Genomic DNA, 24,283 nt, shown 5'->3' with positions numbered 1-24,283 from the left:
CAGGGAGGCTACACAGCAGTCACTGTACATTTACTTAACCCCACATAATAGCCCATAGAATAATGCAACATAAGAACGCAGGACAATATCTCAGTGGAAGACCCATTCACTACTGTAATGTAACTTAATGTCTAACTGTGATGAAGTGTGGCAATAACCTCATTTATAATATTCAGTCTAGCACACTAACCGTTTTCGTCATAATCCAGCTGTGGTAAGCCCTAATTGCTGAGCCTCCTGTTAAAGATACACAAATAGGGTTTGCTGCTGAAAAGCAGACAGGCGAGCTGTAGGTCTAACTCTGATGTAGGCTATCAAGTCGGCTAAATGCAAAATAGGTCTCTCTTTATTGACTTCATTCTCCTCAGATAGTTTTTCTGTGACATCCCTGTTCTCTTTGCCAACACGTGGGGGTTTCTGGAAGGGATGAAAACATCACATAAAATCCCTGTTGCCATAACAACGGTTCTATACTTCTCCCTCCTCCTCTTTCTCCATCCCTCTGCTGCAATGCATCACACCCTCCCTCTTCCTCCTCCTCTTGCATGCACCTCCCTCACCCAGCCTTCAGCCATGCCAAAGACTGAATAGCGCCGCATCCTGACACACCATGTAATTTCTGGAGGTTACTGATTTGTGTGTGTGTGTCCCTGATCCGCTTCTCTTTGTTTTGACTACCCGGTCAGCATCTCCAGGAGGAATATACAGGTCTCCAAAAGACATTTCCCACCGTCTTTTCTTGAACGCAAGAAGAAGAAGAAGGAGATTTTTTTGCGCCCTGACCCTCAAATCTCTCCGGTACTTCCCGGTGTGACAGCAGGGAGACTTCAAGCATCTGGCTGCCTGATGCGAGATGGAAGCAGTCCACCTCTGATCCATCAATAGGACGAGGCGTTTCGAGGATATCAGTGAGGGGAAAGCGCAGATTTCTGGGGATTTTGGTAAAGGAGACCGCCGAGAAGCAGCGCTCGGCTCTGCTGCGTTATTGGACTTTAAAGAAGAGGACACACATTTATGCATTTTGTTTTTGCAAAATCACCGATTTAAGATTGTAGTTTCTTTTATGATCACCCGATTTTTTTAAACACAAAAACAATCACGCCCTATCTCACTTCAGTCACACCGCTGGAATGCACAAATTAATAGCGCACTTTTTTAGTCTCCAAAGACGCACAGAAGGCGTGCAGCCGTGTAAAGAAACCCCTTAGCTGTTCAGTGCATGCTTTCCAGCCCGCTTTCAGACCGCTTTCAGACCCGTGTCTTATGCTGGTGGTGATCCATCAGAGCACCAGAGCCACCTTTGCTGTTGCGGTCAAGCCTGAGAGGACCATGCCCAGACAGCCGCTAAACCAATCAAATGGCTTAACTGATGTGCACAAACAGCGGATGATTTCACTTGAATAAGTCAGCCCGACTCTGCACTAGATTTCTGTCTAGAGCTTTATCTGAAGAAGCCTATAGTTGTGAAACTGCTGCGTTGACTCCAGAAAGAAAGCAATAACACTGATATGAGGCAATAACAATAAAAAAGTCATAATTGTAATTTCACCCAAAGCTGAAGAGAGGTGGAAAGAAGCACGAGGATACTTCACGCTGCTTTTGCCATTTCCCTCACACTGTGGCTCTATGAAGCACTGGCCCTCCTTTTTGCCCAGGTCAAATCTGTAGTCCTGCATGTGGGAAAGGTCAGCTAGATGTTTCCTGTCACAGGCACACTTGCACTATAACTCCATTGCACAACTCTTTTACAAGCTGCATTTCCCATTTTCAGCATAGATTCCATCGGACACCTCATCGTTTCCTATCAGATCAGCTAATCAGTCTTCCAGTAGATTTTATTGTTATTCACTGACAATTCCTGACTGTATCAGGATACTGGAAATATTTGGTGCACACAGTCTCATTGTGGAGCTAAACAGGCTTGAGTGCCACAGAGTATAAATAGTTGAACAAAGACCCTTTTAGAGTAACAAGAGGCCGAAACCTGAAACCCGGAATGATTCCTCCCTTTGGTCACTCTGTACGCTCACACGCTGAGAAGCTAGAGAGACTCTCCAGCAAAATAGAGTGAGTTGGGTCCAGTGAGGGTGAAGAAACAAGTCAGCAGAGCACACGCCTTCCACACTGCAGCCGTCAGGTGCTCAAGAAGACCAGATCCACAAAAATGCCCACCCAACCCTCCGTCCAGCCATTGTATTAGCTGGAGAAAAAAGAAGAGGAGGAGTAGAGGACATCCGGTTGGACCACACCCCAGAGTCCCAACAGCCCCAGGAAATAGTCTCCTCTTCTCACCTCCCAGACTTTTAAGTAGGACATCAGGACATCTTTGGCATTTTAGTGCTCTGAGGTTTTCATCACCAAGCTGGAATATCTGCTGTAGATCTGTCTTGTGTCTCCCATTCTGAAGTGTGTGTGTGTGTGTGTGTGTGTGTGTGTGTGTGTGTGAGAGCACGGTGTGTTTTGACGCAGCTGAGAGCTGCTGCAAGTCTTCTTTCTCCTGTCAGGATGTCTGCAGCACAAGACCTGCTGCTGCTACCTCTGGCCCTCCTGGCGCTTCAAGGTGAGTGGGCAGTAGTTGTGTTGCCATGGCGATGCCACAAAGGCAACACCTTGGCATGAGAGTGAGCCACCATCCAACCCCACACACCCCATTCACTGACTGTGCATTTTGTTACTGTTGTTGAGGTGTTTCCTGTTGTCTGATGTTGCCTTCACTGCCGCTGTCTGCTCTGTTTGTGGTCAATGTATTGCGGGTTCTTGTGTGTGTGTGTGTGTGTGTGTGTGTGTGTGTGTGTGTGTGTGTGTGTGTGTGTGTTGATGGATGGATGTGTATGCTTGTGTGTTCAGATGCAGATGTTTGAGTGAGTATTTGTTGTTCCATCATTGTGCTGGATTGCTTGCTAAAAGCCCAGCTGTTCACGTTTTATTATTTTTTCGAGTAATGAGATGAGGCCATGTGGCGTTGTTAAAATGGACAGCACACACACACACACACACACACACACACACACACACACACGCACGCATGTGTACATGCAAACACACATCCACACACATTTAGATATAGAAGCTACTTGTGTATTCAAAGGTCTAGAACAATGTAGATCATTCATTTCTCATTGGGGCATAGTGTTCCTCTGACGTGTGTATCTATGTGTGTGTATAGGGCTGCAACTAATAATCATTTACTTATTGATTAATATGCCAATGTTTTTCTCGACCCGGTTTTATAATTGGTTTTTAAAATGGCAGAAAACAGTGAAAAATGCCAGTCACAACTTCTTAAACACCATCCGTGAAATCATCAAATGTCCAAAACCAAAATATATTAAATTGACAGTGATAGGAAACATTTTATTGGAGAAGCTGGAACCAGTTAATATTTGGTGTCCTTGTTTGAAAAAATTGCTAAAACATTTAATCGATTATCAAAATAGTTGCTGATTAATTTGCTGTCATTCAACTTATCAATTATTCGACAAATCATTTCAGCTCTAGATCAAAGGAATGGCTGTTCTCAGTGAGATGCAATTTCAACATGTTCTGTTGCTCCCATTATAGATGTGTGTTCCTGTTCCTGGCACTTGTTTGTTTTTTCATTTGAAGGTACTCATGCATGCGCTGTAAGAAAGATGAGCATTTCTACAGCACAGCGCAGCTGGTGTGTGTCACTCAAGTCAGGTCTCTACTGTGTGTGCACCCTATGTGCTACTGCAGCCCAGCGACACTAGCATCATGACTTTTAAAAGAGAATATGTTCCTTTAAATTTCAGCCAAACATCTAAGTTGCCCTTAATAGTTCCACTCCTCCTGCTGGTATCTGTATCATTTGAGATATCACGATCACGAACTTCTCACTTTCACAAGAAGCCATTTACTGCCATTTATTCGTTTATAGCACGAAAAGCACCTTCCACTGAGATGAAAGTTGCCTGAGTTATATGATCCATCACCTTTAAGTTACTGTCAGTCTCCTGACACCCACAGGAAGAGAAGCAAGGAAATAATCTTTAACAAGCCTGTCTTTAAAAAAAGTACAATCACAACCACGGTTCTTTATTTATGGCCTCTAAAACAATCAATTGGCATGCATTAAAAATGACAGGAAGCAATTTAAACATATTAAACATATTAAATGGTTTACACACATGAAAACATTTTTTTTTCATTGAAAGGCTTTTATTTATTTATTTAGCTTAATTTCTTTCACAGACCCAAGCCAAGTTAAAGAGAAAAAAACTCTACTGTCACGTTGTCATCATATAATCTCATTTTAAGCACTGCAATTTAAAATTGAGCTCAACAAGGAACTAATGCATTAAAAGAGAGATTTACTGATCACTGTCAGCCAGCTGCTCTTGGTCTCTCACTCAGTCACTGCTATACTACTAACCACGCATACTTGCACAAGACAACACAGATTCATACTCTCAAAAATATAGAATAATTATAGAACTGCTGTTATTCCTTTAAATGAAGTGACAGTATATTCAGGATATAAAGTTGAAACAAGCAGGCAGAGCTGCAGAAAGTTGAGCCAGGAAGCAGATAGTGAGCTGAATGAAGCTTGGCAAAAAGTAAGACGGTTATACAACCTCGATTGAAAGAAAGAGACAGTTTGGTCGAGGAGCCGGTGGGTTAGTTAAGGACTGAAGCTAGTAAGCACATCTGGAGCTGAACGCAGTGGGGATGAGGATATAAGACGAGACAGGAAATTGGATGGAATCTGCTAAAAAAGGAGGAAAGGAACAGATTGTGGCTGATAGAAATAGCAGTTGTGCCCTATTTATTTTGAAATGTGCATTTGCATGTGTGACAAAAGCATGAAATGGAATTTAAGAAGTTTCTGAAAGGCAGCAGTGCACAAGGAAAGAAAACATATGTATTATAACAGTTAAATATTAACTAGGGTGATTTAATAACCCACACTCTGTCACACTAACCTCAGTCTGAATTAAGCTGGCGATGGCTGCGGAGGGCAAATCCAATCAGAAAAAGAAGAAATAGGAAAAGTAAAGAGATGGCTTGCCCCAAAATACAATAAAACACACATAGATATCCCTGTAACTCATCAAGAAATGTCATTTGATGCTACAAATGAAAAATGCTTTAATTCAGACATGATCATTCACAAGAATCCACGGATCTCATTGCAACTGCTTGTCTCTTCCGACGAAAGAAACGGCAAAAATCTGTGGATTACCAGTAAACTTGTTATTCTATTTGTTGAGTGTTTGTTGCTGATGGGTTTTTGTGTTTTTGTGTGCTTTAAATGTCACTAATAAAAAGTTTGGATACATACAGCAAATCACTTTCAAGATGAGAAGAAAAAAAATTTTTAACCAGATGTTAGAAGCTGCAGGTTCATCTGGGACAGACCATGTGGTGAAAAGAGCTCAAATATGTTTCTTAATATCAGGACTGAAGATGCATAAATTATAAAGGATTTTGTAAAATGTTGTAATTAATTATGAGAATAGAAAAATCCCTATGAGCAATATGCAATAAATGGTTATAATTAGATGTATTTTTCTCCATGTTGTCTTCAAATATGACACAAACCCAACAGTGAATTGACGGAGTTGTGTGTCCTTGCTTTCAAGCCGGAACAGAGGCTCATAAAGCCTAATGCATGCAGCAGAGAGACTCTTTGCTTCCGCAGTGGCAGCATAGAGCTATTTAGTCTGCAAATGGATCGAGCACAAACTTATGGTCAAAGGAGAGCACTGTCAACAGGATGTTTGAACAATACACCATATTCTCAGTTGCAAGCCATTTAGATTCATGTCCATTCCATCACTCCACCCCAACCACTGCATCTGCACAAATTGGAAATTACATTACAGACAAGCTGATTATTTTGGTGGGTAGAACATGAATTAATTATAACTACTTGAGGGGTGCAGCAAGTGTTTTAAAAGTATGTACTTTCGCTTTAGGAATTTTGTTGAATACTGTTCTCTTAAAGTAGGAACCAACTCATTAGAATAAAAGGTGTATGTTGTGAAAGCAAATGTTTCAGCTTTTTTGCTGATTTTTTAACAGTTATAGCTTACAGAATCAAACAGAATCTGGACTCTGCAGGTTTTGTGTGACAATTAAAGTCACTTCTTCCAGTTCAACCCCTGATAAAATATCATGTCATAGGTTGTACAAGCTTGTTCTACAAAACTCGCAATGGCTGCTACATACAGCAGATAGGATGTCTGGATCTATATTCATCACCTCATACAAACAGCAGGCATTGTAAACAAGGAGCTCTTGACTGATGCACTACATCTGAGTGGCCCTGCAATCTGAACAAAAACATGAATGTGATTTTTTAAAAACTGTACCGTTCACTTGTGCCCCATCTGCAGCTGCTGTCAGACTCTGCAGCCTCTAAATGTAATACTGTAAAGAGTTTCATATTAATTCCATTTGCTTTTTTTATTGCAAGATTCATTCTAACCCTCAAATCTGGAGTGAGATGCTGTGCCCTAATTCAGGCTGTCTGTGTGCTGCTAACTTGTGCCACGCACAGCAGACAAACAGGCAGACACGCACGCACACACACACACACACACACACACACACACACACACACACACACACACACACACACACACACACACACAGACAGACGAGCACACCTGAGCCCCTGTTCATCAAGCTGTGTGACAGAAGTCTGTAATACCAGGGTGTCCTCAAGTGGGGTGGGAGTCAGGGGAGTGAAAGGGGCGTTTGAAGGACGAGATTGCCTTCCACAAAGTTAAATTTGTATGTAGAGCCAGGAACTCATCGATTTATCAATGATTATTGTTAATATAGTTAAGTATATTACTTTTTATTTGCTCCTCTGAACAGTGGGAAAATGCTTATGAAAAGCTGTTTGTGAAGTCAGTACTTATTAACATATTGGTTTATAGCTTATTACATATTGGTGTGATTTTTTCACATTGCTTGTGTTTAGTGGAAAAATAGACCCATCTGGAAAAAAATAAAAAGTACATGTCATGAGAACAACATCTGTTGAGATATTGACCCACTGAATACATGTACTAAAGTGACATGACAGATACCATTTTTTATTCATTTCCCATTATATCAGTTTGTAAACATTTCGCATTGAAGTATTAAATCTTAAGAGTAAATTTAAGTATCAGCTTGTCCTCCATCATTTTAGAGTTTGTCTAGTATGAACTGTGAAAGACTTATGTGAAAAACTGTTTAAGTTTCCAGAGTGTCCACCAAACCAGACAAATTTAAAAAAAAATGTATTTCCTCGGTAAACACGTTCCTAATGAATTTATGTTCTCAGTCGCTAGTTTCGTGTCTTCTTCAATACAGCCTGATGTAAGGATGGTCCCATCTAGGGTTAAATAGACCCGTGGCAACCTTGTGATTGACAAGTCGCTACCACGGCAACCTGTCAATCAGGATAGAGGCAACTCTTATCCACTGCACTGTGTACATTTAACTGGCTGGGAACCTTTTTTGGGGGTGCTGCCACTTTCATTCAAGAACTTTGACCCCTAAACAGTGTGTTTTCCGTAACATTTTGATCGCTTCAAAATGTCTTGTTCAGCATTCCGTTGTACTAAAAGACACTAATGAGTTGGCTGTTAATTTCTTCCAAAGTACATTTTGCTTTAAACCTGTGTTTGCTAGTCAAAATTAGCATCCCACTTGATATCACAGTTAATGTGAATTACGTATGCACCTTACTAACCAAGCTAGCTAGCTCCACCCTCTCGTCCGATCATGGTCACTTTCAGTTCCAAAAAACGAAGATGGCGACGGTGGCTCAGCAGGCAGACAAAAAAACAAAGATTAGAGAGTAGCTGGTGAACAGAGAGCCAGATATTTTATCAGGAGTTGGTGGAGTCCAAAACAGAGCTATAAGAGAGTGAATATTGGACTTACATTCACCAGGTAGCCAGGTTAAGCACAGGTGCAACTAATAACATTAAAGGGGCTTCACTCGATTGAGATTATGATGTTAGTAAGCCAGCATGCACAACACCAGGGCCATAGAGAGCACCACAATGTAACAAAGCCATCATTCACATTACTAGTCACACCTGTTCTTTCAAAATCTCCACAAGTCAAAATGTCTGCAAATAAAAAAAGCTTTGTTGAGCCTACATGGAATATTATGGGACAAGAGAAGCTCACAGAGTGCCACAAATTGAATAGACTACTGAGTCTAGAAAGAATGAATGTGCGCCTTGTGTTTCATTCTTCATTCTTCAATAGATTCGTATTTACATCTTGCAGAACAAAATGTCATTGAACATGCAGCACTAAGAGCCTTTCAGCATGAATTGCAGAACACACTGCTTACAACAGAAAGGAATTCTGTGAGCTCAACATGAAACTAGACAAATCTCCATCTGCACCATATCATGCATACTGTAGTGATAGAGAATTTAAAAACTGTAATTTGTGGCAATGTGTTTCTCATAAAGACAGTAAGGGATTCTTCAGGCTTGTTCTATAAAGATAAACCAGCCTGCCATCGCTTCACCAGCCACAGCAATATAACAGCTTTGAGAAGTAAAATGAAATAGAGACTCAAAGCAGTGTGCTTCACTGGTCTACTACTGTCTACTTGTTCCAGTGGAAAAACACTTACTTGCTTGGTGTCAAGGGAAATGCCAGGTTATGTATGCCTACAGTATGTGTGTTTATGTCTGTGGTGGCCCATCCATGGAAACAGATGTTGTCTCATCTCTTTTTGCTGTTGCCTCAGCAATTTTCTGTTGTCCTTCTTTGTCTTTTAGCAAATAACCATGATCTCTTTTTTTGTATTTCCTTTAGTGCCCAGCAACATGCTAAGCTAGCTAGCTCTCAGGCAGACATTGTAAACATTGGGGGCTTATCCCAAACCTAGGGGGGTGTGAGGGCATGATCACATGCCTTTGGTATGGGAGACCCGGGTTTCCCACTGTGACACCCCCCAATGTGTCCCTGTGCAAGACACTTAACCCCTAGCTGCTCCAGAGGCGAGCGACCTCTGACATATATAGCAATTGTGAGTCGCTTTGCATAAAATAAGCTAATGATCAATTATCATTATAAAACAACAATCACTGAGGACTAATTTTTACTCCTGCTACCTAAAAAGAGGCAAAAATTGTCTGATATTAGTATTTTTAATTTAGCCTACTTAATATAGGTAGGGTAGGAATTTGTTGTAAACAGCATTACTAATCTTGAAACCTGTTTTTGTTATACTATGCTGGAGTCCTCAGAATGAATGTTTAATCCATGCTATAATAATTTGGCAAATATTATTAAATCTGTATACTGCATTAAATATAGGTGTTACTGTGAAAAAAGCCTAGATTTTACTGACACAATCATGAATGTACCTTTTTGGTGTAATGTCACTGTGTTTTTTTTAACTTCATGGTTGATATTTATGTGATAATTCATGAGTCACAATGTGATGTGATTGGAGAGTGATTCAATTCACTAAATTGGCATATAGTTGTACAGTTATTACTTTCTAACAGAAGGAAATTTCATATTAGGATTATGTCTTTCTAATGTACATCACCATGTCTCTCTATTATTCTCCTCTCTTCTCATCCCACTAATGTGATCACAGAGTTTAGCTGTAAAACAAGCACCAGTGATGTCTGAAGCTTTGAACGTCAGCAGTCAGATAATATTCTTCATTTGACACAAGCTCCGGCAGAATGAATTGAAACAGTGCGTTTCACAGGAGTGAAACAAGCTTTGGACCTTCAGTATCATAAAGCTTATCTCTACTAGCGAGCTAACATTAGCTAGCTAGCAGGCAATGTTAGGCTATCACCTCACCAACTCACTCACACCTGTAACTTGTTCAGTTGTTGATGCTGCTGAGCCATTTTCTGTGGAGGGTGGCTGAGGTTTACTCCTCGTGAAAAACGTTGGTTCCATAGTCCATAAGCTGGTTAGCTAGCTAGCAAGTGATTGAAAGACACATACACACATAGAGGGGACCTATAGGCTGGATGGCGATATTTACCCATTAGCCGGTCCAGTCAGAGCGTCTGAGGGGAAATGAAACAAAGTTTAAGTTTATATAAAAACCTAAAAGATTGTGGGCTTTTCAGAAAACATTTGGGGCTAGAGCCCAGGAAGCCACCCCACTGACCCCCTACCCCACTCCGCTGCTCAGAGTGGATGGTCTTTTGTGCAGCTAATGCTATAAGGTTTTTGCTTTGTAGGGCTCTTCGGTATTCAGCTAGTGAGATGATGGATTAAAGAGCCGGCCTCCTGTCAGGAAAAAAACTCCTAATCTGCAATTTCTGGAATATCCGTTGCATAATCCAGAAATCCACAGATTACGCAATGGATTTGCATTTTTGATGCTCTGTCTGCATGTGTGTGCTGTCGGTGAGAATCGTTGCTAAAGCACTTTGGTGGCTCTGACTCTGCACTTTGGATGTGCAGTTCCTTTTGTGTCTGCTTGCATGTTCGTCTTTCTCTTGCTGGGTCTTATCGCTGTCTTCTTTACTTGCTGTCTCAGCTTCAGACAGTCAGCAGCATCCTTGCTCACCTTGCACAATCTCGCCTACGTCACTAACCTCCCTCAGGATTACTGCCTCACTCTGCGTGTGTGTGTGCTGCTGTTCCTGCTAGATTTACATCTGTCTCTGTTCTTTTTTATGCTTCTGTCCTGCAATTTAAGTGTTCCCTTCTGTCTTCAGACATCCTTTTATTTCCCGCTGTCTGTCAAACATGTGCTTTGTTGTCACTGTAATGTCTCCTCTGTCTGTGTTCCAGGTCTCACCTCCTTTTCTCTGAGCAGTCAATACGCCATCCATCTCAAACCCTTTTCTGCATGGGATGTCTTGCTCTTTTGTGTGTCTGGTGTCTCTTTGTCTTTCTATCTCTTTCTGTCTCTTTCTTTTCTACACAGTAGAAGCTGATGTGACAGAATCACTCACATACAGTACTTGAGTCAAAATATATATTATTGAACATTAATGTTTAAAATTTAGTCTCTAATTACAAAAATGTCAATTAGTCCCGTGAGATTTTACAGGGACATTAAGTGATCAAATACTTTCATCAACCTCAATTGGCAACTGAGGTTAGCTGCAGCACTGATGCATCTTACAAAAGCCTGTAATTAACACAATCAGGTCACATATGTAACAGACAGGAAAGCTAATTAGAGCAGAGACTAAACTGAAAAATAAAAATACAACTTTGTATTTTCCAATCACTGCACTGCTTTCTATGAATAAGTGCACCGGTTCTCCAAGCAGTTCAGGAAAAGTATTTGCAAATGCTGTTTCCCTCAGGTGTGTTTGTTATAATCCTCAGCAGACCCTCTTCCCAGAAAACCCGAAAACCCAAGAACCCAGCCTTAACTGAACCCTGTTTTGTAGGTTCAGACAAGTTTTCCTCACTTGAGTTATTGTGGCCATTGTTTCTATCAGTGATTATAACATTGTACTCACCAATGTAATTTCAGAGTTCTGGGAACACAACAAATAAGCTCCAACATAGCACCCAGACATGTAGACAGGTTGTCCCGACCCAGAGATACATGTACACCAGGTTGGTGGACTACTTCTGCAGCTGCCTATGGGATACGTGAAAAGATTGTGGAGGCTGATCTTTGGTACATTTATTGTCCCAATAACCAATGAGTGAGTTGTAAAACCCCAAGGCAATCGAGAGCACCTGAAAACTAGTTAGCAAATAAGCAGAAAAGTCGAAAGGCCCAATCCAAGATAAACATAATCATGTAGCCTATGAAAAAAATATTGTAATAATATTGGTGTTTCAATAATTAATAGAGTTAAATAACATTCCATTTTAAAATAAATTCCAACAAATACATTTTAAATAAGATTGGCGTTGATGAAGGGATACTTGAAATGTAGTGAATAGTGAATTCCCAAGTGTGGGATCAATAAAATCTTTCTTATCTTATATTGAGCTCGTCTGACAGGACTGTGTGGGTGCGTCAGACAAAAAAAGTTAGGAACTAATGATCAAAACCACTTTCTTTTGAGGTAGCTGAAACTGAGTGCACCACAGATATCAGTATTAATCCATCATTGCAAAGAGAAACTCTGAGCACACAATTGAAATGAACCAGTAAGTCTTTTGTAAGGTATGATATTTACAACCAGTGTGATCATCTGATCATTTTTGATGCCTTGTTGCGTTCCCACATCTCAGCAATTAACCTGGTGAGAGCAACATTTTTACTGGAATGAAACAAGGCATTAACCTTTATGTTTTCAGCAGGCCTAATAGGACCTGATGAAATGAGATCCTTCATCAATGTGCTGCATTTTTATCCATCTTAACCAAATTCAAGCGATTACTTGCTTAAATGTGGCTTTAGTACAGCAAATCTGAGACTGAAGATCAGCAGAAACTAAGTGTTTAGCCGCTGTTCAGGTTCACTAAATCACATTCAGGCTCGGGTTTAGTCGCTCTCGGGTCCAGCTGGGTTCAGGTCTGTGTTTGGTCCATTTGGGTTTGTGAAGTGTTAATTTATGTTCTCAACACTCTCTTTTTCTCCTTCCCTTTTTTCTCTCCCCTTCTCTCTCTGCAGTGCCTCAGCCACCATTAGACCTCTTGCCTCCTGCTTCCCCATCTCCCCATGCTTTGTAGAAATGGCTGTTTCTAATGAGGCCTGTGCTAACGTTCTCTTTCTTCCCTCCTCCCTCATTCCTCCCCTCCATGTTTTTCTGCAGTGGGGTGGCATCTCTTTTTCTCTTTTGATGCAATTCTTCAATGCAAGTCTCACTTTGGCACTGCAATATTTGTATACCAGGGATTAAAACATATAGATTATTGTTTTTATATATTTGTGTATGAGGCACCGGATGATGTGCACCCTCTTTCAGTTCACCCTGAGTTATTCTGATCAGCATTCTGCTATGTGTTTCCTGTCCTCCCCCTCATTTCCCTCCCCTCATCTTGCAATTCGAAACAAAAGCATCCCCAAAGATGAAAATTGAGAATAGCACAAGATCATTGGTTGAGAGCCATGCTGAGGCCTCAGTGGACACTGCAAGGTGCAGTGTGAAAAAGAAACGTTTGGAGTTACAGGTGTGTAACTCCTGGCCGATGAGAAGTATGTGTCATGGTGATGATGGCATATATAGACTCACGCTTCTATATATGAATTTAGCTCAGTTACCAACAGAATGCAAGAAACCAGTATCGCTCACTGCAACCTCTTTATTTCCACTCAGTTTCACAGACAGAAAAACACTTAAAATGTAAATTGCTACAAAACTAAAAACCAAATCAATCAATTTCACAATATATGAACTGAAATGATGAGCGGAAATAAAAAATGCAAGAAAATAAGCTGTGTCCGATGCAAAACAAACAAAAAAAACACGCATGCAAGAACCATTGGGAGCAAGCACGCAAAAATTTACAATAGCTGTTTCGACAGTTTGCTTGCAAGTACTGTGATACTATAAAACAGCAGAGCGCTGCTGGTGTATCAAGCTTTCCCCCGAGTCACGGGTACATGAAAATAGAGGATGACAGCCACCCACGGCTCTCACCTCTGAACCCTGTGACCTGAAAATAGACAAAGAGCAATAAAGTGATACAAGAGATTTCTAACTGTGTCCTTTTCACTCTGTAGCGTCTCTTTGCCATGGGGCCTGCGTGGAGGTGGATTCAAACACAGAGGCCGTGGCCAACGAAGGCTTTAAATTGGGCTGCATCTCCTGTAAGATGAGGGCGAGGTCAAGGCCGAGGCCTCCGTCAACTGGTACTTCAAGGCTTCAGATGAGTCTAACTTCTCCCATGTGAGTAGCAATAATAAATGACAAGGCAAGCTTTGAAAAAGTGGTTCTTAAAGAAAAGGAATAAAGGAATAGTTTGACATTTTTGGGAAATACACTTATTTGATTTATACAGAGAGTTAGATGAGAAGATAAATACTACTCTCAAGTCTGCATGGTAAATATGAAGCTACAGACAGGCTCTGGTTAGCTTAGCATAGTACAAAGACTGGAAACAGGAGGAAACAACTAGCATGGCTCTGTCCAAAGGTAACAAAACCAAGTACAGTTTTGTTGATACAATGAGGTTGCACAGCACCCACCGGAGTCTCTTGGAAGTTAATGTGCATGGCCAAGAAATAGGCTGGCATGTAACACTCTGTGGTAAAACCACAATATTTTTAAATCCACTGGGAGCCAATATGCAGGTATGCTAAAATGGAGGAGATACTTTACCTTTAGAGTGATCCCTCTTAGTTCTGCTTAAAAAACGAGCAAGAGACAGGAACAAACCTCATTCCCTTCTCGTGGAAACAAGAAATTAAATCAACCAGTAGATACATATACTTAAAGACTGAAGGGCTGAACTTTCATTAGTGATTTACCTTCAAAACTAAAATTACAAATAAAAATGAATCCTGAATTTCCTGCAAAAGGCCTGACTCAGGAAACCAACCTCCTCAAATTTTTCCTGAGCTTTAATGAGCGCAAAAGCCTGCTGCTGAGTAAATGGGCTGTAAGTAGTCCTGCAAAATCCCACAGTTGTAGTGTCAAGAATAAAAAAAAGTTTACATTAAATGCAACCACTTTTCTTTCCATATGTAATTAGTTATCATTACATTCGTCTCCTCTTCTGGGAAAAGACTGCAATGCATTTATCATGAGAGAGAGCCGAGTCTGGCATTTTTCATGATGAGCTTTTTCCCCCTCCCTTTGTGTCGACTGGAAGACACTGCTTTTGCTTACCTAAGGAGTCCGCAAAGCAGGCAAAGCAAAGAGGCCATTACAGTATATACCTAGAGCAAGAGTGATCCCATTAGCCCATTTAGAATCTGTATTCACTAATTCACCACAAAGTGCAGAGGTGAGGCCATAACTGCAGCTCGCTCGATACGGAAAAGCAACAGCAGTGGTGATGTGGAGACCAGATAAAGGATGAGAGGAAAACTGAAATGCAAACATGAGTGTTGTGAATATTCACTAGATTAGATCAGATTCCTTATTGTCCTTTTCAGGAAATCTGTTTCCACAATCTGCACATATATTTAAATACAAACAACATGACCATATCAGAAAGTACATTTATACGCAAATTGACACCAATTGAACAGAGCAGAGGGGTTGGAACTCCTGCTATAGCAAGCCAGTTTCCAGGCCAGGGATTTGTATCTACGGCAGAGAGGTTGGGGTTGGGTTTCAGTTATTTTAGAGGTGTTGTTTGTGATGCGTATGAGTTTGTTCCTATTGGGCACAGTGAGTATGTTGAAATAACAGGTAGAGCTGTAAAGGAGAAGAGGTTGACAGCAGAAGGGGTGGGGGAACAGAAAGGGATTTCAGTTTTTTGATGGCAGAGAGTCTTTGTTGGCAGCATAACAACACTTAACAATCTGTTTTTTACACCTATAAACATCCAGGAGAAATCAGCAGCAGCTTTCTGTTGTTATTTAATTTATTTACACATAAATAACGTAAATCAATAGGACTACAGGCCACAAAAATACAATTACTAAGATATATGTATAAAATAAAATAGCCTACTGTATACAATAGAAATACAGAAGGTAAGTACAAGTATCTCAGAAATGTACTAAAAGTAGAGTACTTTTACTTTCCACCACTTAATGCGTGGATATATATTTACGACCCACAACAGGGGAACACACAGACTCAGTTGTCTTGAGGCAGGGTCTTTTAAATCACTTCATCATCAGATCAGCACAATCAAGCCATGCTTCCTTAGTTACTGTTGCTAAGACCGACAAACTGTCGGACCTGTCAGGCAGGAGAAATATTGTCAAATTTTTGGGGAAAAAGATCTCAGAAGGAAGCACGCAGTTTTGCAGTTGCATTGTGAATTTGAAGGTTGTTTTCAGACTGTCAAACAGACTCAAACTGACATGAAAAAATAATGATAGAAGCTAATGCCTACCGATCACAGAGTAAAAGTGAACCACCACATTATCTCACTATTGAGAAAGAGGACAACATTATTAAGGATCACACTGATCCTTTACAGCCGGGTAAGTCTCTATTCACTACAATCATCAAAAAGCAGAACAAAAGGGCTATATACATTCAGTAGTAAGTCAGCTAGCGTCAGCTAACTAACATTACATTAGGAACAATTCACAGCCTATATTTTTCTGGATATGTTGTAGGTTTTGGAAAGGGAATAAATCGTACTTCTCCTTTCAACCTCTCTGGTTAGCGACTGTAATTATTACAAGTGTCGAACAGCGTTTCACCATATGTTCGAAGAATACAGCAAAAGAAAGCTAGAAAACACCTCCTTTTGCCTAGGAGTCAATGGAGCGCAGCCATGAAAGCGTTAGACCTCACTTAGAGGGAGTCCTGTACTGCGCTGTGATTGGCCAGCTGCATGTTCAGGGCGTGGCTTAGCGAAGAGTCATGCTGTTAAAGCACCTGAATTACCTGAAATAATAATCAACAATCAGAGTGAAAGTACCAAATCAATACCTTTACCTATACATTAATAAGAGTTTAACACCTAAGCTCGTTCATGGCCTTTTCTGTCAAATAATTATTTATTAGAGCCACCAATCAGGGGAGCAAGCTGTGAAGAACTGGATGAAGATCATTTTCACACAATCCCATGCTGTAGGTTGCCATTGCTTTCCAAAAACAGACATGTTCCTTCATTATTGTGAACACACACACAGTGTAGTTTATTCTCAGTCAAACTCACTACCATAAACATTCAGTAGAGTATGAAATGTGTATTAATCCACAGCTAAAAATAGTCCCCAACAAATAAACTATTTGTTCCTGTCTGAGTAACTTTTGCTAAAAACTACAGCGCCCAGCTGTTTGAAAAAATCAGTTAGTGTTTTTTAAATATTTATTCTTACATCTTAATTAGGAACCAATCAGCTTAGGTCTGGGTGCCACAGACAGGTGTCTTGCTCAGAGACACATTGGTGGATGTGTCACAGTGGGGAATTGAACCAGACTCTCTCACACCAAGCATGTGTCTTATCCACTGCGTCATCACCACTCACTATTGTTTGTTTTGTTGTTTAATTAGATTTGTTGACAATAACAAAAACACAGAATATAGCTAGCCTTATACCTCGTGTAAGTATAAGCATATTTCAGGTGTGGACATGTTCATTTTCACAGCAGGCTGCATGTAAGGAGGGAAACACACATTCCTCAGCCTAAATACTTGCAATAACGCAAAGCATTTGTAGCAAAAGAATTTAAATACACAGAGACACTAACCACAATATGGTCTTTCAACACTTGTATGCCTGACAACCATTGTTATTACTTTGCTGATGATTCACAATCTTCTTTTCACTTTGCCTCCTTTTAAAAGAAATACCATTCTGAAAATCTCTTCCAGTTATATACTTATGAAGACCAGATGGCTGTAATCCGCGACTCACGTTTTGAGGAGCGTCTGGACTGGAATGGCAGCAAGAATACCAAGGACCTACAGGACGGCTCCATCTACATCCTCAATGTGACCTTCAATGACACAGGAACCTACCAGTGCATATTCAACCGCACCCTCGAGTATCCCAACTACGAGTTTCAAACCGAAACCAGGAAGCTTATTGTCATTAACGTGGTGCCACAACGTAAGGACAGAGGGGAATAATGTTGTGCATGTTTGAAGGGGAAGAGTCTCAATTTTCAACTTCAGTTTCAATTTCAAAACACTTACACTATTTATCCCCATGGGACAAGTAACGTTAAGTAACGTTAAATAACTTGCCCACAGACATTCAGCTTAGTTTTTCCGTTTGCCAAGACATGCTGTTGTTGTGATGTTAGCTATAGTAGCAGGAGAGTTGTGAGTAAGGCAAGGTTCTTATAGGCAAGTCCTGCAACTCCGCAGCCATCTTGGTAATGCCTCCGGGCACTTATATTCGGACTAACAAGGTTTTTATTGAAGTCCTATATTCCAGTTTTAGCATTTCGGTAACTATGAGCCCAGGCTGATAACAGAAACTTTTTTTACTTACTCACGTAACATATCTGCCTCACTTTGTAACATGCAAAACAGGCTTGTGTGGCACGACTTCAGCACACCTGCTCTACTCTGCTTCTGATTGGCTGTAGTCCTTAACTAGGTACTGCAATTGTGCAACTCCCAACAAAGATGAATACAAGAGATTCTTCATTCCTAAAAATGGAGCGTTCAACACACAGGGGTAAAAAGAGGTGCTGCAACAATGTGCAGTATGACAAAAATTTGGTGTTTTTGAAAATTAAACCAATAAAATTATAAACCTGAAAATGAGCATAATATGACCACTTTAAGACCACAGTGCAATGCAATCACAAGACATCCTGCATGCTAAGTTATTTTGATGTTTAATTTCTAATTCTTGTAGTAGATGAAGTTTTAAAAGTACATTATAACACAAAATCAGAAAATAACATTCAACATCACAGATTTATTCATGTAGGATTTTCCTTTAACAAGTAAGGGCAGCTCTGTTGTTTCAGTATATACACAGCAATTGATTATGTCATGTGGCTGTGTTAGATAAACACTGTCTTCTGTGTGTCTCTTGAAAGGTCCCAGACCAAACAAAAGGAAAAACAGCCTTGTAAGCAGAGCTGAAATTTATATTTATGAAGCTGCAGTGCTGCAGATGTGGTTTTCTTCCACATACAGTATCATAAATATCCAAGAAGGAAACTCTCAGGAATATTCTTGCACTGTAATATTCATATATTTTTATTTATTTATTCATTATCCCTAAGCATTACTTACCTTTTCATGACTCACCTAGTTATATTAATATATAGTTCTGTTTTTGAATTATGAGATGCAATGAAAAAAAGACAGATCTCACAATAACTTCCAATAAAACAAAACTTTGGAAGGCTTTATCCAAGAGGATACACAGCTTAAAATAATTCGCCAAACAGATATGACCCAAATAGAAACGTCTAAACCAACATGTTCGTGGCAGCAGCTTAAAGGGATGAATCACTAGTAGGGCCCTCGTGTAATGGTGCTGACACTCTTGAACAGCATACATGCTTCCTTTAGCAAACTATACTGTCACAGCTGCCATTAATAAACGCTGCTCCAATCAATATTTTCATATTATCAATAGATCAAATGAATCTGTCTAACCCACTGTACACTACCTGCTCAGCACCAACCAGTAGACAAATAAAGTTAGCGACTAGCTGGTGAATATAGTGGAGCAGCTATGTTAAGTAGAGTTGGTAGAGACCAAAACAGAGCTAAAAAGAGAGTGAAAATCAGACTTATATTCACCAGGTAGACAGAAACAGGACTCAAAATGAATCATAGTGTTGCTCTGAATCTGCTGGATGTGTAAAATGGCAGCTGTTTGTGAGTTTGTTTTGCTGCCCCCAAGTGGTCAAGTAAATGTATTAATGTCGGTTACAGTAATATGCAATCGGACAAAATTAGCAACTAGCTGGTGAACATAGTGGAGCATTTAACTGATAAAGATTCTGATGTTTTACTCCTGAAAAAAAGAGCTAATTGGAGGTGGTAACATTCAGGTGGCCACAAGTTTGTCACATTGACATATTTAACAAGTGAAAAAATGTGTTTTTAGCTTGTTTTGTTGCCCCAAAGTTAAAAAATAAAATGTTAATGCAGGTAAGTATGGTCACTTAAACTTAAAATGGGTGCTTTAAATGTGGAGTAAGCAATTCTGGAGAAATCCAACAACATAACAAATACCATGATATAGAGCGAACAACGACACAGCAAGTAATGTAACTAACGTTAGATAAGTTGTGGGTTAGCAAACAGTTGCAGCTGTGAAGCTAACATGCAGAGACGGTTTCCCAGAGCCAGCACACCAGTTCCAGACAGTGATTTTTATATACAGTCTATGAGTGATACTCACAACTCTTCTGCTACTATAGCTAACATCCTAACAGCATGTTTTGGCCAACTAGAAAGTAAGCTTAAGTAATTTTCTGCCACACAAATAATGGGTGACTCGAATGGTGTTCTGTGGTGTGGTGTGGACCACTTTGTTTGTTTCCAGGGCACCTGGCCAGAGGGCCAGAGCTGGGTACAAACACCAGATTTGTTTTCAGCACACACACAGAACAGACAGCTAGCAGACACTGAGGAGAATTTGACAAAAAGACATGTATCGGATTTAACTTGCTTACCCCAACGCTAAGTAACAAGAGCTTAAATTAAAGTCCCCCACCGTTCAATGCTTAATCCTCTGAATTGTCATTATTTGACACAAGCATGTTTTTTTGTTTTGTGACTAGGCTATGATGAGGGGTAACCTTTATCCTGTGGGGCTTTTACAGCATTGAGCCCTTGTGGACATCAGATAGGTTAACTGCTTCTGCAGCGGGATTCAGGAAGTGAGGAATTGCACTGATGACTGACAATGATGCACTGTAATTCAGCACAGGGGGTCATGAATTATGAGTAAAATTTTTAAAAATGTATGGCCTGGGCAGCCCCAATCCTTTTCATGGTAGAAATTAAACCCAACCCCATTTCTGTAAGCACACCAATACAACATGTCTCCCCTTACATCCCTCTCTGTCGCTCTAGTCACCAGGGGAATGGCATCCATCTTGTCTGAGGTGATGATGTATGTCTCCATCATCGGGCTGCAGCTCTGGCTGGTGGTTGAGATGATTTACTGCTATAGGAAGATTGCAGCTGCAGGAGAGGAAGCTCTGAGAGAGAGCGCGTGAGTAACACTTAGAATCACACATACACACACACACACAGCCAGCCTCTCTCCAGTGCCAGTCCTTCATGTCCAGCTCCTGATGGTCCAAATGTCCTGGTTTCCCACCAACCCCTTTCACCCTTGTTTTTCCTTTCTGCCACACATTGGACAGCAGAGTCACAATCTGTTTCAGTCTGCTCTTTTCAAAATAACTAAACTTTTCCTTTTTCCTCACTGAAATGATACTTTGTTCTGATTAACTGATCTTGACTGTCTGTTTTTCCCTTTTCTCCTTTCTTCTACTTTCTTTCCTTCAGGGCTGAGTATTTAGCTATAGCGTCAGAAAGTAAAGATAATTGTGCAGGTGTACAAGTGGCAGAATAGCACCGGTAGGTCTGGATTCTCACTAAACTTGATGTCTGAATTAAGTTTCTTCTTCTTTGTTCTTTCTTATTTATTTTGCAGTGTTACCACAATTAGGGCAGAACGGGTTCAAAAGTAAAACATTTTCAGCATACTATTATAAATATATCTTGTTTATTTTTAATGGTCCAATTACATCTTAAATAAGAGCTAGGCCATGCAAGTCTTTTCCTTCTCTTTTTTGCTTGTAACTCTTTAAAATGAAGCAATGTCTACAACTTCTTAAGTGTCCCTAAGAGTTTCTCTTCTCAGATTGCTTTTAGATAGAGAGGTAGTTGTGTGCACACCCCATCCTATATGTAGGTGCAGGACAACAGATTCAATGAAGGAAAAATTAAGGAAAAGAGTAGACTTGGATTTTATTTTATTTTAACACAACCAGTGTGTTTACACTTAACTTTTTTCCAGCCATTATATAATTGTCACAGGGAACATTTTTTACCCCCTCAATTACCAGTTGGTGAGATTGACCTATTTTGTTCCCTCCCTCAGTTCAATTATTTGTACCCTCAAAATTATGATAAATTGTGCCCTCAAATTACTTAATTTATTCACTATTCACTTTTGTCCGTCTCCTCTCCATATTTTGATTGAGATCTTGTGTTTTCTACAATCCATTATTCATTTTCCTGACAGTTTTGTGTTTTTTACTTCAGGTTGAGCAAGAAATCAGGAAGGCTTCCTTGAGGATTCTCACATCCACTTTCACCTAACTCTCACCTCCCACCATCCTCTCCACATGATGGAAAAATGGAACCACAGAGAGGAGAAAGCTTTTCATAGAAAGGTTTTTTAAGTGACTTTCTGCAAAAGGTTGGAAAGGACTGGGCTATATCCCGTTCTGAAATACAGGATGGAGACATCTGGGGGTGGCCCAACTGGACAGAGGGGGAAAGAGAGAGTAGTACTGTATATAGGTCAATAAGTATGAACAGAAAATCTTTTAACACATGTAGAGTATATTATGAGACTACATTGTATAACCACTATCTGCATGCTTTTGAGCTTTTCAAAACAACCGACACCATGCTTCTGATGTTCTGTCACAGTTTTGTTTTTAAAATCATTAATCAGTTTTGTCATATTCCATTACACTGTGTTTGACTGGTTTTATAAAGCCGTCTTTTAACAAATCATAACTGTTTTTAATCAAAACATTCTGAGAACAAAAAATACTTCTGGCAGTGAGAGTAATTACACACACACACACACACACACACACACACTTGACTCGTGCTCATGATATATGCTGTCAGATGAGCTTGTGTTCAGAAATAGTTAAAAAAATAAAATCCATCAAAATTGACAGTTCCAATAAAATAATCTATTATTAAATGGTAACTACACTTAAAAGCACCTGTCTAGTCTTCCGACCACTACATCACATTCACACACACACACACACTTTCTTATACTGATGGCAGTGGCTGCCATGCAAGGTGCCAACTGCTATTCAGAAAGGAGGACTAACATTCTCACACACACACCAATGGCACAGCATATTAACACGAACTATACAATCTTTATAAAAAGAAATAAACAAAATGAACAAATCTCCATAATAAATGTTCTTTTTGTACAGCAATGGCAGATCATGGAGCTCTCTGTGTGGCTCTGGGTTGCTCCCCCGTTCAGCTCTGACAAACCAGTCATTGCTGGTTGGCATAAAAAGAATCATTACCTGTCGCCACAGACACCAGATTTAAAAACTTGGGTGTACTGCAAATACAAAGAGATTGAGCTGCTGTTGATAGGCTTAATTAGCAATGTGTGAACTCGTTTGGTCGAGGGATTGAGGAAACACTTCTACAATGGCTGATATTTTGTCCTCATTTTGCCCAAAAAATATGTATTTAGTATTTGAATTTAATTAAAATCTGCATCAGAAAACAGCATTTAAACCAAATTGTACACAATAACTGAAAACCCCAAAGAAAAAAACATGCAGGTCTATCATATCAGCAGTGGCCACAAAACAGGCCAATGTCTAAACTTAAAAGACACTAATCGATATATTTATTAGTCTAATAAATTGGCAAACCAATATTAACGGTCATACCTTGACTGACAACACATCTAGACCTTTTATTTTCTCTATTTACTGTGTCTCTCTCTTGTTTTCCTTCAGTATGACACACTCGCACATGAGCTCACCAAGAGCAATGTTAAACATGAATTCTGCTAAATGTTTAGCTCGTCACTGCGGGGTGTTTGTGAAAACGTAGTTCTTAGTTCTCAAATAAAGGGACATGCAGTCATTAACCACTGTCAATTTTAGGTTAAACTTCATAGAAAAACATAGTGCCGGTCATGTTTTTAATGTTTCATTTGGACTGGAGAAGCAACTGAGATGAGATCCTGTTTTATCTTAAACTCTCAAACGAAGCAATGATGTTTTTACAACAATCTAAAGCTAAATGTCAGTGGAATTCCTGTTTCAATTAAAGCATTACAGGCCTTCTCAGCACACCACCACCCTGTTTACACTGGCTGTGTAATGCAGCAGGCTCACTGCTCATTTTGATTTCCTCTTTGAAGTTGCAAGTTTTAGAGCTCAGAAAATATCTCAGTAGACTCGGCAGAAAATGGCATCTCAGGCCCAAGTGTGACTTCCTGTTTCATATATAAAGATGATGCCTACCCCTATCACACCAAACCAATTTCTATCACACCCAAAATGTGTGAGAAAAGAAAAAAATGTAGCTTTACCAATTTTTCCAGAGTGATGTGAAAGTATCACCTTTAGCTGAATTTGTCTACAATGGAAACTTTCCTGCCGATGTGTAATTTCACACAGATGTCTTAGTGTCTTTGTAGAAACCTAACAGCTTGGCAAATTGCTATGAACTGCCGTGGGAAAATGTACCACGAAACCTGTACAGTGTGACTCCCAGCGTGAAGCCAGTGGCAACCAAAATGGAAAAGGAAAAAGCTGAGCCTTGTAACAAATCTTTAGTGTTTGTAAAACAAAAAAACATAAGCTTCTCTTTCCAGATGGCCAGTTATTGACTGAACACTAGATGGCAGCCAAACACTGCCGTTCTACATGTTTACTGTTCAACTTTTTTGTACTAAAACTGAGTTTGATACATTTTGAGATACTAAGAAGGGGACACACACAACCTGCTCAATTTATACAGAATAATAACTGCATGCTTATTGATGCAATATACAAAGGCTGCGATATTTTTTTTTCCAGTACAAACAGAATGTCCA

The 24,283-nt window shown here is 40.0% G+C and overlaps 1 pseudogene; it reads left to right on the top strand.

Moving 5' to 3' along the window:
- Positions 1 to 651: 651 nt before the first annotated feature.
- LOC119897188 lies at positions 652 to 22,615 on the top strand (annotated as a pseudogene).
- The last annotated feature ends 1,668 nt before the right edge of the window (positions 22,616 to 24,283 follow it).

This window comes from Micropterus salmoides, unplaced genomic scaffold (genome assembly GCF_014851395.1).
Source record: "Micropterus salmoides isolate LMB-PRFRI ecotype aquatic unplaced genomic scaffold, ASM1485139v1 Ms_hic_scaffold_11, whole genome shotgun sequence".
Taxonomy (NCBI): Eukaryota; Metazoa; Chordata; class Actinopteri; order Centrarchiformes; family Centrarchidae; genus Micropterus; species Micropterus salmoides.
Note: the sequence above shows the minus strand (reverse complement) of the source record. Positions and strands in the feature narration are given on the sequence as shown.